At 38.8% G+C, this 13,065-nt stretch overlaps 1 protein-coding gene across 4 annotated transcripts in view; it reads left to right on the forward strand.

Moving 5' to 3' along the window:
• The first annotated feature begins 6,409 nt into the window (after positions 1-6,409).
• Positions 6,410-13,065, forward strand: part of CEP350 (centrosomal protein 350) — a 104,937-nt gene continuing 98,281 nt past the window's right edge. For 2 of the 4 annotated variants that reach the window (XM_088128491.1, XM_088128494.1), the window contains exon 1: positions 12,543-12,723. The gene's annotated coding sequence lies outside the window, so the exon portion shown is untranslated. Of the gene's footprint in view, positions 6,556-12,541; positions 12,724-13,065 lie in introns of those variants that run through there. The other 2 variants (XM_088128492.1, XM_088128493.1) reach the window with 2 other exon arrangements.

Genomic DNA, 13,065 nt, shown 5'->3' on the forward strand with positions numbered 1-13,065 from the left:
TTACCCCAAATATCCAAAGGAGAAGAAAATGGGGATTGTGCAATACAAAGCATATGAAGTGACAGCCTTAGCTGACAGGGCCTCCCAAATTATCTCAGTCTTTGGTAAGGTTTCCATCATGATTTCCATCTGCTACTCCCTTAAGAGCATAGGATCAAATTCAGTAAGATGAATAAACTAATCCACCTTCAAGACAAATGCCACTCTGGACAATGCCCAGTTCTCAGTAATGGGCCTGGTAGTTAATGTGGATGTAAGAGACAACTATGGCTGAAGACCTGGAATGTTGACTGAACAGGCTCCAAATGAAGACAGATTTAGACAAAGGGGACAAACTATTGGGAGACACTCTAGGTGATATGTAATCAAAATTAAGGACATGGAAAAACAAGCTTTGTCCCTAACAAATACAAAGACAAGGCAACAAAACACCAAGCTTCACTTCTTGTTTTTTTCACACCTAGAAAAGAACCTTGGGCTGTAGCGGGTCATAGACTACTTAGGAAGGGAAGACAGAGATCACAAAATAGGAGACACCATTTGCAACCCAAAAGGAACTTGGGGGGGAGATGGGCAGCATATACATTTAATAATAATAAAAAATAATTTTAAAAACTCCTACCATACTACAATAGAGGATACAAATAGCAAGGACCATCACAATCTTCCTGCATGTGGGAGGCTAACAGAATTTGTCCTTTTGTGGGCCCACACACCATCAGAACAGAAGTCCTAAAAGACAGTTGTAGGCAGTTACTCTTGAATTTACCAGTCTTCCTCAAAGCTATTTCACTCCTTTCCCCAGGTCATGCAAAATAGCCATTACCCACTTGCAGATCATACAGGCCATAGACAGGTCTCACAGGGCAAGAGACTCTCCAGATCCCAATCCATATTCTTCATTATCCCCAAGAGGTACAAAGGATGGCATGCCATTTCGGACTTCAAGCAAGTGGACCACCATATCAAGCACTGCAAGTCCCAGATGGAAAGCCTGATATATATATCTCATATATATTATCTATCTATCTATCTATCTATCTATCTATCTATCTATCTATCTATCTATCTATCTATCTAATCATATAGCACCTCCAGAAAAAAATATGTCCTGGCCTTGCTGGACTTACAGAAGGCCTATTATGCATTCCATAGATAGGAACTGTTCATGTCTTCACCCAAGACATGAATACTGTAGTTCCTAAAACTTGGACATCTAGATGCTCACTCTCAATATATAGCTTGAAGGTGATGGTTGTAGTTCACCTCACATCCTGGGGAATATGCATGTACCCCTACCTAGATTACTTGCTAACTAAACAGGGAAAGATGGATATCCAAATCAAGATTCAGACCCTCAAGGACCTAGGCATACTTCAAATAGTGCAACATCTGGGTGCCATCCTGGATAGCAAAATGCTGATACCCTTGCCAAAGAAAAGAGAGAAGATCATCCAGGAGCTGTGATGATATGTTTAAAATGAGAGATTCACATTTTAATCGGTGGACATTCCTTTGTTATCAGTTGAGCCTCCTCACCAGTTCACAAAGCAACCATGAGTAACACCTAACACCTCTGCTTTAGGTGTTATGCACTGACGGGAAGTTCTCAGACTAGGATAATAACAACATAATGACTGACTGACTGAGGTACAAAGACCTGGATCTCAATACCAAGGTGTTTGAAGAAACTTGCTCTTTAGGAGGCCAGTAATGGTTCTTCTAGCAATTCCTACCAATCGCAAGGTAGAATAGTTTATCTCATGTTTCTTAGCCCAGGAAGTAGAGGCAATTAACATTATCATCATCATTATGTGGCCCAAAGACGTATTGTATGATTCTCCCTATCCCATCCTGCTAATCCCCAGGCTCTTGATACTTGTTTAAATCTGGAGAGCAGAGCTGATATTTATAGTCTTCAGCTGGATTAGAAGGCTCTAATTCTTGGATCTAGTCAAGCTATCCAGATATTGCACATGGAGCCTACTAGTATCACTAGACCTGTTTTCTATGAGGGGTATAACCATCGAGACCCCAGCTGGTTATGGCTTCATTCCTAAAGACTGAGTAGGACCATTTGCCGCCTACTGTATAGTAACAAAATCATACAGAATACAAGCATCCTGAAGAGCTTCCACCACTCACATCTATGAACTCAATATAGTATACCTTATTTTTCCGACTATAAGACGATACTTTTTTCTAAAATCCTTACCCTAAAAACTGAAGGGCGTCTTATTCAAGGAAGTCAGCCGAGAATCGCGTGGTTCCAAACTGCCCATACTTTGTTTCTGCAGAGAGGCTTTCTCCTATTGCTAGCCTCCAATCACGAGTGAAATAGCTTGTCTCCCAAACAGACTTCCTCCAATCACGAGCCTGATGTAACTGACAAACCAATTAGAGGAAGGCTGATTGCAGAGACAAGCTATCTGCAGTTTCACTCGTGCTTGAATGTAATCAGTTAAGCAAAAGAGCCTGGAAATAGAGCTGCAGAGAGATGGTTTGGACCTTCTCCCACCAAGTGTATCAGGCCAATGTTAACTAATTACTAAATAAAAATGTGTTCTGCACTATCTTTAAAATATTGATTTTTTAATTTTGGGCTGGGAAAGTGGGGGTCGTCTTGTACATGGGGGCGTCTTATTGTTGGAAAAATACGGTACTTTCTGTAGATAGGGAAAAAGGAAGGAACCTCTCCAAAGTATGCCTTCATCTCAAAGTCTTGGCCTTCCTATAGACATGCCTTGACAAGGGGATACAATCAGGTGTCCTTTGTAGCCAGCCATTGACTTGTTCCTCAGTCCTAGTACCAGGGAACAGTGAGCACTTCTCAGCCTATCCCAGTGTCAACTCCACAATGTCCAACTCTCAGTTCTGAAGCATTCTCACACAACCAGGCTTGGGTCAGATAAATACTTCTTTATTAAGAGGTACATGTAGCTTGTAAACAGAACATTGCTAAAACTAACGCCTTGGGTAAACCTCCCTCTATTTATCCCCCCTCCCCTTATTGCCTGGCTTCGTGACTCCTCTTCACCTGTTGTTGACCTCTCTCCTTCCTCCCCGAGCTTCTTCCTGGTTCTTTGGGCCCCAGCTGCCTGGCCAGCAATCAGCCCGTCTAAATTGCCCATATATCGTTAAGCTGCTTCCCAACTCCCCTTACAACCATTAACAGCCACCACCACCCTCCTTAGTTACAAGTGGCAGAAACAAATCAATCCAACTCCCAACAAATGCAATACAATGGAAAACAACAACAGTTGGGTGATGCAGGTTCTGACACCCAGTAGTTTGTTGGTAAATGTTTAACAATCAGTTCTGCTGGCTCCATTAGTGTTGCTGCACCACTAGCCACTGAATGGCACGCTAGTGTTGTAACTTAGCTCTGCTCTTAACTGGCTCACAAAATTCCAGAAAATTTAATAATTAGCTCTTGCAAGCCAACACAAGCTGGCTGCAGCACACCACTGGCTTATACTCATATCAAGAAATTCTGAAGTGGGGGTTGTCTAACAAGACCACTCACTATCCACTGATATCCATCACGGGACTTCCAGCTAGTACTGCAAGCACTCACCTGAGATGGAGCAAATAATCCCTGAAGCACCTGATATGGACAGTGACAATCTTAATGTCTGCAAAGGAAATAACAGAAATAGCCTGCTTCTGACCAAACAAGAGTTTTGCATTATATAGACAAATACCATCATTCTGCTGTTAGACTCAGTCTTCATGACCATGGTGAATTCAGTCTCCTATTTGAGCCAGGGTGATCCTTCCTTCTGCTCAACCTCAAGTCCAAATCAGAGAAATAGGATGTTAGATGAGCTATCAAGTTCTACCTGAATAGAACAGAGGAATTCAGAGTCTAGAATCTAGACTCTGAATCTGTTAATTTCCTTTCAGTACCCATACTTAGGCCACAAAAGTACCCAGTCATGATCTCTAAATTTACTTAAGAATGCTCTGGTCCACTATAGGAAAATGTTACAATAGATATACTGTGAAGGTGTTTTTCCTACAACAGAGAAAGGGCATCCAGCCCACCCAAGACCTGCGTGGGGGATGGAAGGATCTTGAGAACTTGATTGGCAATAAACCCAAAGTACAGTCTGTGTTCTGTCTTTTATTTACAATGTCACAGTGACCAAATCTCTGGGCTATAGGAAAGAGCTTATTTGCTAGAGGAAGTCTGCTGATAATTATTAAAAAATTTGCTACTTTACTTCTTCTGGCTTAGATGCCCATGGGCCCTTCCATAGGTTACAAAACAAGAAATCCAGGATGCTGCCAAGATTAACACAGAGCTCTGACCTATTTTTAAGTATACTTGCATACTTAAAAGTATACTTGTATACTTCTTTATAAATCTATTCATATTATTTTTAATTATACAGTTAAAATACTATGCTGAGTTTTACTCCCCAAAATAATTCAGTCTTGGGCATTTAAGATTCTGAATGTTGAAAGTCATAAAATATATCTTGCTTTAATCCCAAAATGCACTGAACAAGTTCAGAGAATTTTTCACAACAGTCTAATTCTCAAGATGTTAATGAGCTACAGCATCTTTCCTTCCTTCAAAAAGCTTTTCAGCCCTCCTGAATAATGTGGAGTTCATATATTTAAAGTTCATCATCCTGCATAGTCTTACTGATTAAAAATATTTTAAACTGAACTGCTTGAAGATGACTCAGTTTTGCTTGGGGTAAGTGTGAGCGATGTATGATGCCTCTCATTGCCTGTTAGGCTTTTCACTCATCTGATTTTATCTTTTTGTAAGAATATTTTTTATTAAAAACAAATGGGAATCTAGAAGTAAAATACCTACACATGGAGCCCAAACAAATTCTTAGGAAATAAAAATGATGGCTATTATGTCTGTGCAGATCTTCAAAGAGTTCATTAACTTTGTTGAAGCCCTGAGCAAATTACATCTTCAAAGGAAAGCTAAAAAGTAATGTCCCGCCTCAGAACAGAAGAGCAACCATGTCACTTCTCTGAATAGCCGGTTCTGCCCATGGGCAGAAACACCTACCATTTAAGCAAAGCACCTAACTAAAGCAGATCAGCCCTGTCCTGACCTTCCATCAAGGAGGAGCAAAGCACCTCCATTAACTGCTTTCTTATGTTGAAGTGGAACTATATCTGTGAGGTGAAGTACCTCACTGAAGCATATGATAACTCAACTGATAGTAACTAAGACTTTATTTAGTAGGCGGTTTCATCTGGGGAGAGCACTTCCAGCATACTCAAAATCCTAAATGTTCCCTCCCACCTGTCCTGTTCAAAAAATGGTTTACCCCTACCTAAGAGCTATTTAGTTATAATACATTGATATTTTAATGTTCTTGATATACAGTATGAACATTCAATTTAGATTTTTAAATAAGCAAACTGAAAATCTGAAAGAGCTACTGTAATATCTGCTGTGCTTGTTAAAGCTATAATTAAACTTTTTTCTTTTAGTAACAGCATTTTTTAATTATTATTGTTTGTGCCTTCAAGTCAGTGTTGGCTCCTGGTGACTGCCTGGACTAGTCCCTGCAGTTTTCTTGGCAAGGTTTTTCAGAAGTGGTTTGCCCTGGCCTCCTTCCTAGGACTGAGAGAGAGGGACTGGCCCAAGGTCACCCAGCTGGCTTCGTGCCTAAAGTGGGTCTAGAACTCACAGTCTCCTGGTTTCTAGCCTAATGCCTTAAGCACTACACCAAACTGCCTCTCAGTAACAGCATAGGTTCTTCACAATCAATATTTTGTTGCTGGAGCTAATAGCAGCTGTATTTAGGATCATGATAAATGGATTTGTAATTCTGGAAAAAGACCTAATAAGTCTCAGGTTCATTTAATCCTTTCTTCCCTAGCAAGGCTGTAAAGGGCTGAAAGCTGACTTTATAATTAGGTAAAGTTTGTGTCAATCACAGTAAAGATTAATACCATTTATTTGAATGAAGGCCCCTGGTTTATAGATTCGGTTTTCTACCTTTATTATTTTTTTAAGAGTAATTCAGTTTGCCTAATACTTGAACAAGAGTGATATGAGTGAGTGTGCATAGCTGTAGAAATTTTAATTTTACATTTCAGACACATGCTTTAATACTGGCTTTCCTTTTGCAGTTTCTATTAGTTGTATCCAATTTCAGATCATGATAACAGTATGTGGATTTGTGGCTCTGTGTATTCTGGCCTCAACAGGTGGAGGCAGCCCTTCCCAAAATACCATCAGACTTCCTTTTATGCTGCTCTTGTATCTTCTTTGGTTTCAGCTATAATACCAGCTGCCTCATCTATTTTTAGGAGCAGTGTGCAAGAGTACTATGGAGGGGAAAACTTTCCACTGCCCCTCTCTAAGTTGTAATAAATGTGGCTAATGTAAAATGATAGCATGTTTCTTTACATATCGCCCTTCTCTCCCTCACTACTAGTACTCTCTAGTGCGTGTATTTCAGTTTTCCCAGCTGTGATTCACTTGCAAGACTGGTAGCAGTTCATTAAAAGAGATTTAAAATGTGAGGTCATTTGGTTCTCTTCCTTACCATCTCAATTTGTATCCAGCAGGTAAAAGTTTTAATGTGTTTTTACTACTTTTATATTTTTAAAAAAGGTGACTGCAAAAAGAAATTGCTTTGTTTTTCCTTGCTGCATGCTGTATGATTCTTTTTTCTTAATTCATAGTTTTCTCATACCTGGGGGAAGAGGGAAATCCTGGCTTTTGGTTTCACTCGTTTTAAAACATCTAAAATATTATTTTGAAGAGTTCTATGGATACCTTGTGGAGAAGCTTAAAAGAGGGGAATTGGAGGAGAGAAAATTATGGTGATTTTAGGTATGCTGTTGAATTAAATTTAAAACTGCTTCAAGTATAGATTTTAAAAGCCAAGATTACAAATGATTGCCGAACATATTTAATAATGTAAAATCAGTAAATACTCTACTGATCTGATTTAAACTAAAAAGGAACAATTAGTAGGAATTTAGAAAGTATATAGTTTCAGTAGTGGTCTATATGCTTATGACTGCCTCTTTTTTTGTATACAGTACCACTTTTCTTTTTTTAATAAAGATCAATTTTCAATAGAATTTTATTAAAATCTAATCTATATTATACAGAATAAGATGTTTCTGAGTTCTGTGGAAGTCTCAAAACATATATTTTATAGCTCTATAATTATATTGCTATTAGTTAACTGTTAGTGACAACATTCTCCCATATGGTGCTAAAATGCAATTTGCTTTGTTTGTGTGTATTGCATGAAATCAGCCATTGTAATTTGTAATTAGTATGATTTGTGAGCCCAGCCAATTGTGATTTGGTCAATGAATTATAGTTAAATTAGGGTTTAACAAGATATGTGGATTGTTGTGAGCAAACCAAAGCTTAATTGTAACAGAGTCTTGGTTTCATGCACTCAGTTTCTCTCCTCACCTTCCTGGTTTGCACATATTATACTTTGTTAATACCTTTGAACTAGGAAGATGATAGATTAACTTTGGCTATTGCTTGCTCAGTGAAAAATGGAGGGAATTAGAGCATGTAAAGAAAAAGTGTTTACTGTTGAAGTCCAGGTCATTCAAAGTGTGTATAAATCAGTTCATTGTTGGTATATTATATTACATTGAACACAGAGAAGCAATCACCTGTGGTGAAAATCCCTTCATTTTAGTGGCTGTTAACAAAATCTTGAATTTAAGAGTAGCTAGATTTTTCAAATATTTTAAGAAATGTGCCTGGAAAGTTCACTACATCATCCTTTATCATTCTATTTCCTTGTCCTTTACCAGACTATCAGTGGAGTTTTTTTTGTTGTTGATGATTGGTTTTTGCAGAAATATTGTAAGTTAAAACCTTCTTACACTTATGACTTGTAAGAGCCAATTTACACTTTCTGCAAAAGCATTCAAACTATTTCTCCGATAGTAGTTTGATGCCATATTGGTAACAAATGAAATGGAAAAGGTTTTATTTTTTTCCAACCAAAAATTACTCCCCGATATTCCTATGTGGGCATCACATAGAAGCCACTCATTATACAGCACCAATATATTAATTAGATCAATTAAAGTCCCATATTGATGCTTTTTCCTTCTGCAATGTCCTTTCCCTATGTAGTTCAAAAGGAATCTTATATATCAGGTAGGGTTGTTGTCTGTGTAGTTCCTGGCATTCTGTATTTAAATAAGTTTCAGTAATGTTCACGGGCCCATGAAAGTTATGCTCTCTCAATGAGCTGTGTTCAAATTAAAAGGGGACATTTATGCAATATTTTTTTAAGTAATGTTTATGGGCTTTCAGGGTGTGGAAAGATGTTGCTTAAAAATTCTAAAAATTACAATGTTAGCCTGCTTTTCAATTTGCTCTAATAGCTATTTACATCTAATAGAACTAAGTGATGCAGAATATTGAAAAAGGCCATAGTTCTATGAACCACAAGTTGTTGTGCCTCAAACCAGACTCAGTAATGAATGTTGAATTATTATAATTGATTTGGGCTTAAAACCCAATATTATTATTAAATACTAGTATGTCTTTTAACCTTCCCCTTACCCCTGAAGTCTTGCTTTGCTACCTCATTCTTATGGTGGGTGTCCCTGGGATAGACAAGAGAAGTATGCCAGGAGTATATGTCAAGAGTGCATATTCCCAGTAGAGTCACCCAAAGCATGAAGACCATCCTAGCTGCTCAACTAAAGCAAGCAGACACCTATATCGTGCAGCAGAAATAAATTAAGGTGCTGGAAGTGGATGATCATTTAGTGATAATGACAATGGGAGCATTTTATAATGCACAAGAAAAGGCAATGGTAAACCATTCCTGTATTCTACCACAAAAACCACATGGATAGACACAATAGATTGATTGCCAATGTAGCTCTGGATGATGGGCCCCTCAGATCAGATGACGCACAACATGGCATTGAGAAAAGCTGAGGATCTTTGGACTACTACTGTAATGATGTTTATGATACCTTTTAGGATCAACCATCAACAGTAAAGGAACTAGCTGTCAAGAAATATGCCATAGACTAGCACTTGGCAGAGCAGCCATAATGGGTCTATGCTTACAAAGATCAGAATAGTGAAAGCAATCGTATTCCCTTTGACACTCTATGGAAGTGAAAGTTGGATTTTGAAGAAGTGGATAGGAACAGTATTGTGTCAATACACAACAGTAGCTTGGTTGTTGGGAAAGATTCCTGAGAATATCATGGAAGGCCAAGAAAACAAATAGAACATCAAACAAATTAACCGAGAGTTCTCACTCAAGGCACAAATTACCAGGCTCAAATGATCCTACTTCGGATACATTATGTGAAGACATAGCTTTCTAAAGAAGGCTCTAATGCTGGAAAAAGTACATGTAGAAAAAGAGAAAAGCAGCAGCAAAGGAGGATTAAATTGCAACAGTAGTGAATTAAAGGGCCAGTTTGAGGATAGATCATTCTGGAGAAAGTTTATCTGACACTGGCATGATGGCACCTAATCAATCAATTTCTTTTAACTGCTTGGGTACTTTTTAAGCCTTTTCTCACTAAGAATTTCTGCTCATGATTGTCATGTGGTTTCATGTCTAATATAGATACTTACATATTCTCATCAGCAGAAACTGCTACAATGAAAAATATGAAGTACAGGATTACAAATTATTTTAATAATTTATATGCATTTCATTACTGCAATACAGAAATTGAGCACTCTGGAAATCCCAACCTTCATCTTAAAATTTAAAATATAAATGTTTAAGCTCTTAAGTTTGGTTTGAAACTAAAGTCTTGGATACTAAAAGAATGAAAGCATCATTCCTAGTAGTCAGAGGTAGCAGCTTTAAGGCATTGCATAGTGGGTTTTGTCTGTATTTAAGAGGAAGCAGAATAAGTTGTGCAAAGCAAATGTATGCAGCTCTTCAGAAATCAACTTTTTTTCTGCAGAATTTAAATTATAACTTTAGTACTTACTACAGTGAGTGACCAAAATCTGGTATGTGGTTGCAGTTCCAAATAAATACTGAGGATGACTCAGATGCTTTGTTCTAAGTGAATATTGGTAATTGTGCATTGTGATGTACACTCCTTCAGATTCAAAGGTATAAAGGGGCTTCAGAGCATGCAGAGGCACTCATGTCTAGCACCTGTCTGCATCTTCTTAGAGCAACCATGCCTTTTCCTGGAATCAGATGGCTGCCCACCACATGATCCTAGCAAAAGACATGTTTGTTTAAGGAGCTGACGATTGGTTCTACCTGACTAATTCCATATATCTCAAAGCACCTTTCTATATTTGGATCTCAGGTGGTGCACAGTCCTGTTGTACATGAATGTCATCATGTATCCAATTTTCACTTACGGCTTGTTTAAAATGTTTTCAAATACCAATTTGAGATCACATTAGATTTGTATGGTAGAATGTTAGAAAAGAGGATTAATGGGAATTATCTCAAATTTTATCTTACATTCTAGATATAGTATATAAGTCATATGTAATATGGTTTGCTTTGTGTATTGTATGAACCCAGCTTTTCTGGTTTATAAACCATGGCTTATAGCTTAGTGTAATGTATGAATTCAGATACTTCAGCATGCCAGAGTTTAACTTATACATGCCACTATCTATAGTTTTCACTTCCTAATTTTTTTTTTTTTTTTTACTGAGGTATCATGTACAGGACACAGGCAGCAAGGAGAGCTAGGGAATGCTGATACAGCAACTTTAACTGCAAGGGATGGAAACTGGAAAGTCACTGGTTTCTACCTGGCTTGTTACTGAACCATGTAAACTTAATCTCTTTTGAAGAGCAATAGAGTGCTCATGCATCTCTAGTTAGTTTAAATACAATTGAAGAATAAAATCCAGGAGGTTGCAGTATAAGGAGAAAAAGAGTCTCAAGATGACCTGATGGTCATCTCAATGTCCTGCTATGAAGCTCTGTGATATTTTAGGTCACAGATCTAGGTCCTGTATCCTCTAAGCCAAAGTTTGTTTAACCACAGCTTTTTGAATAAAATAAAATTGGCCAAGTTTGGACTACCATAAGCCATTATAATGGCTGGGTTCATACCAGCATTAAGCCAGCATATGACTGGTTTGAGCCCAGAGGCATACATCTTGAGCCCCATGGGCCACACACAGATTCAATATCAAATGTAAATTAAATCAAACCATATTTATATTTGCTCCAACCTTACCTGTGTTTGTGAATCTGACTGAAAGTGGTCATTGGTGCCTCTCAAGTGCACATGCATATGCATGATGTGTGACTCAGACACTATCAGCCTAATTTACATTAGGGTTTTAATGATAATAAACATGGAAGGGGGTATTAGGTATCAGGATTTGTGCAGCACTTCCAATTTGATTCTAGAAAAGCACTTGTCTGCAATGCTTTAAAACAGCTGTATCTTTTTCTAACACTGGCATGCACAAAGTAGCATGTAAATGTAGTAAATTAGATTTGGTTCATACTTACTAAGCCATGGCTTATTGAACAAGCCATGACCAGATTCACACAGTATGCTAAGTCAATAACTAGAGATGCGAAAGTGTGAACTGCTTAGTCTGTCGAAGTGCTTGGTAGTATAAGGTGGCAACTTTCACCAGCACAAATCAATTGTAACTACCTTTAAACATTTTGCTGCAAGTAAATATGGAGGGGATCCATGTTTGTACACATTGCAGGTAAAACTAAATGTATTTTTTATGTACTCTTGGAATACAGCCCTCAATATACTGTGTCCCTTCAACTGGTGGAAATAATTCTGCTATAAAGCATGGTCGACAAACAATATCTAAGTTTATACAGAACATTCAGCCAAAACAACCTTATTATGATTACCCTAATATGTAAATTCAGCCTGAGTGCTGAAGCTAGGTACCTAGGTATAAGTCTTAATGAAAGTTAATGTTGCTTACTTCTGAATATTCATATGATTACACTGAATAGAACAGCACCACAAATTACACTTGGAAGGCAATTTACCCACGCCTCTTATAAGCATATATCCCTGAATTCGGTGATATTTTAGAGGAATATATTGGCCTAATTACAATCCTAATTACTTTTCACAGAAAACAAGTCCCAGAAGATTCAATGGAACTTTTTTAAAAATCAAAAAGTTGATAATCACGTTGTACGACTTTTATAGCAATCCTTACTCCGAGATGAACCCCACTGATTTAACTTTGACACATTCCTTGTCATTTTTTAAAGGAAACACAGTGGCTGCCAGGGATAATAGCGTCTCGCAAATTAAGCTCAGAAATATGTATTTATGGGAGTAGCGTTTCTTTCAGTGAATATTTAATGCTCCCCGAATCCCATCCATAAACCGGTTTGTAAGCTTTTCCGCATTTCACGTCTATTTAGCTGGTGCGTTGGGCGGAGTAGATAAATCTAGCACACTCAAGATGTCCGGCGCGCGTAGAAGGCGATTGATTTAGCCATATTTGGGAGGTCTGTGACGTCTCTTAGGATACATCGCGAGATTTCCAACGGCAACTCCCGCCCTACAGCGCGCCGCCAGTACTCTCAAGCCCCCACCCCGGCGCTTGTGTGTCAGTTGTTGAGCGGTAATGGCGCCGTGCTGTGGGCGGCCTTGCCGCTAAAACGACTTTGGGGGCCGCCGCTGCTCCACATCACCGCAGCGCTCAATCCCGAAGGTTTGCGGGATGAGCCGGCAACCTCAGTCGCCGCCAGGAAGGAGGAGGAAGGAACGGAAGCGGCGATAGAACAGGTGAGACGGCTCGGTCAGTTTGTCAGGCGGCTCTCCGATTGTGGGGAGCCCTCCAGCTAAAACCCAATCGGCTTATAGGAAAAGCGAAAGAAACTTGACAGGATTTCCGGCTTTCGGTTCCTCGTATTCAGAAGGGGGTAACGCGCTGGGGGGCTGTTTTCTCCTAGTCTGGTGCGGAGTTTGTACCTCTTGTGCATTCTTTCGCCGCCCCCTTTCCGCACTCCATTCCGCTGCAGTTTGGCCTGGACTGTCACATCTTTTCCCTGGTTTAAAGGGAGGAAGCTCGGTTATGGCTTAGGTCCCTGTATTAAAGAAATTCCTCCTTTCCACCTCTTGTTTCAG

The sequence above is a fragment of the Python bivittatus genome, unplaced genomic scaffold (genome assembly GCF_059951505.1).
Source record: "Python bivittatus isolate LINGU-HERP-01145 unplaced genomic scaffold, Pbiv_v1 ctg000700_np1212, whole genome shotgun sequence".
Lineage (NCBI taxonomy): Eukaryota > Metazoa > Chordata > Lepidosauria > Squamata > Pythonidae > Python > Python bivittatus.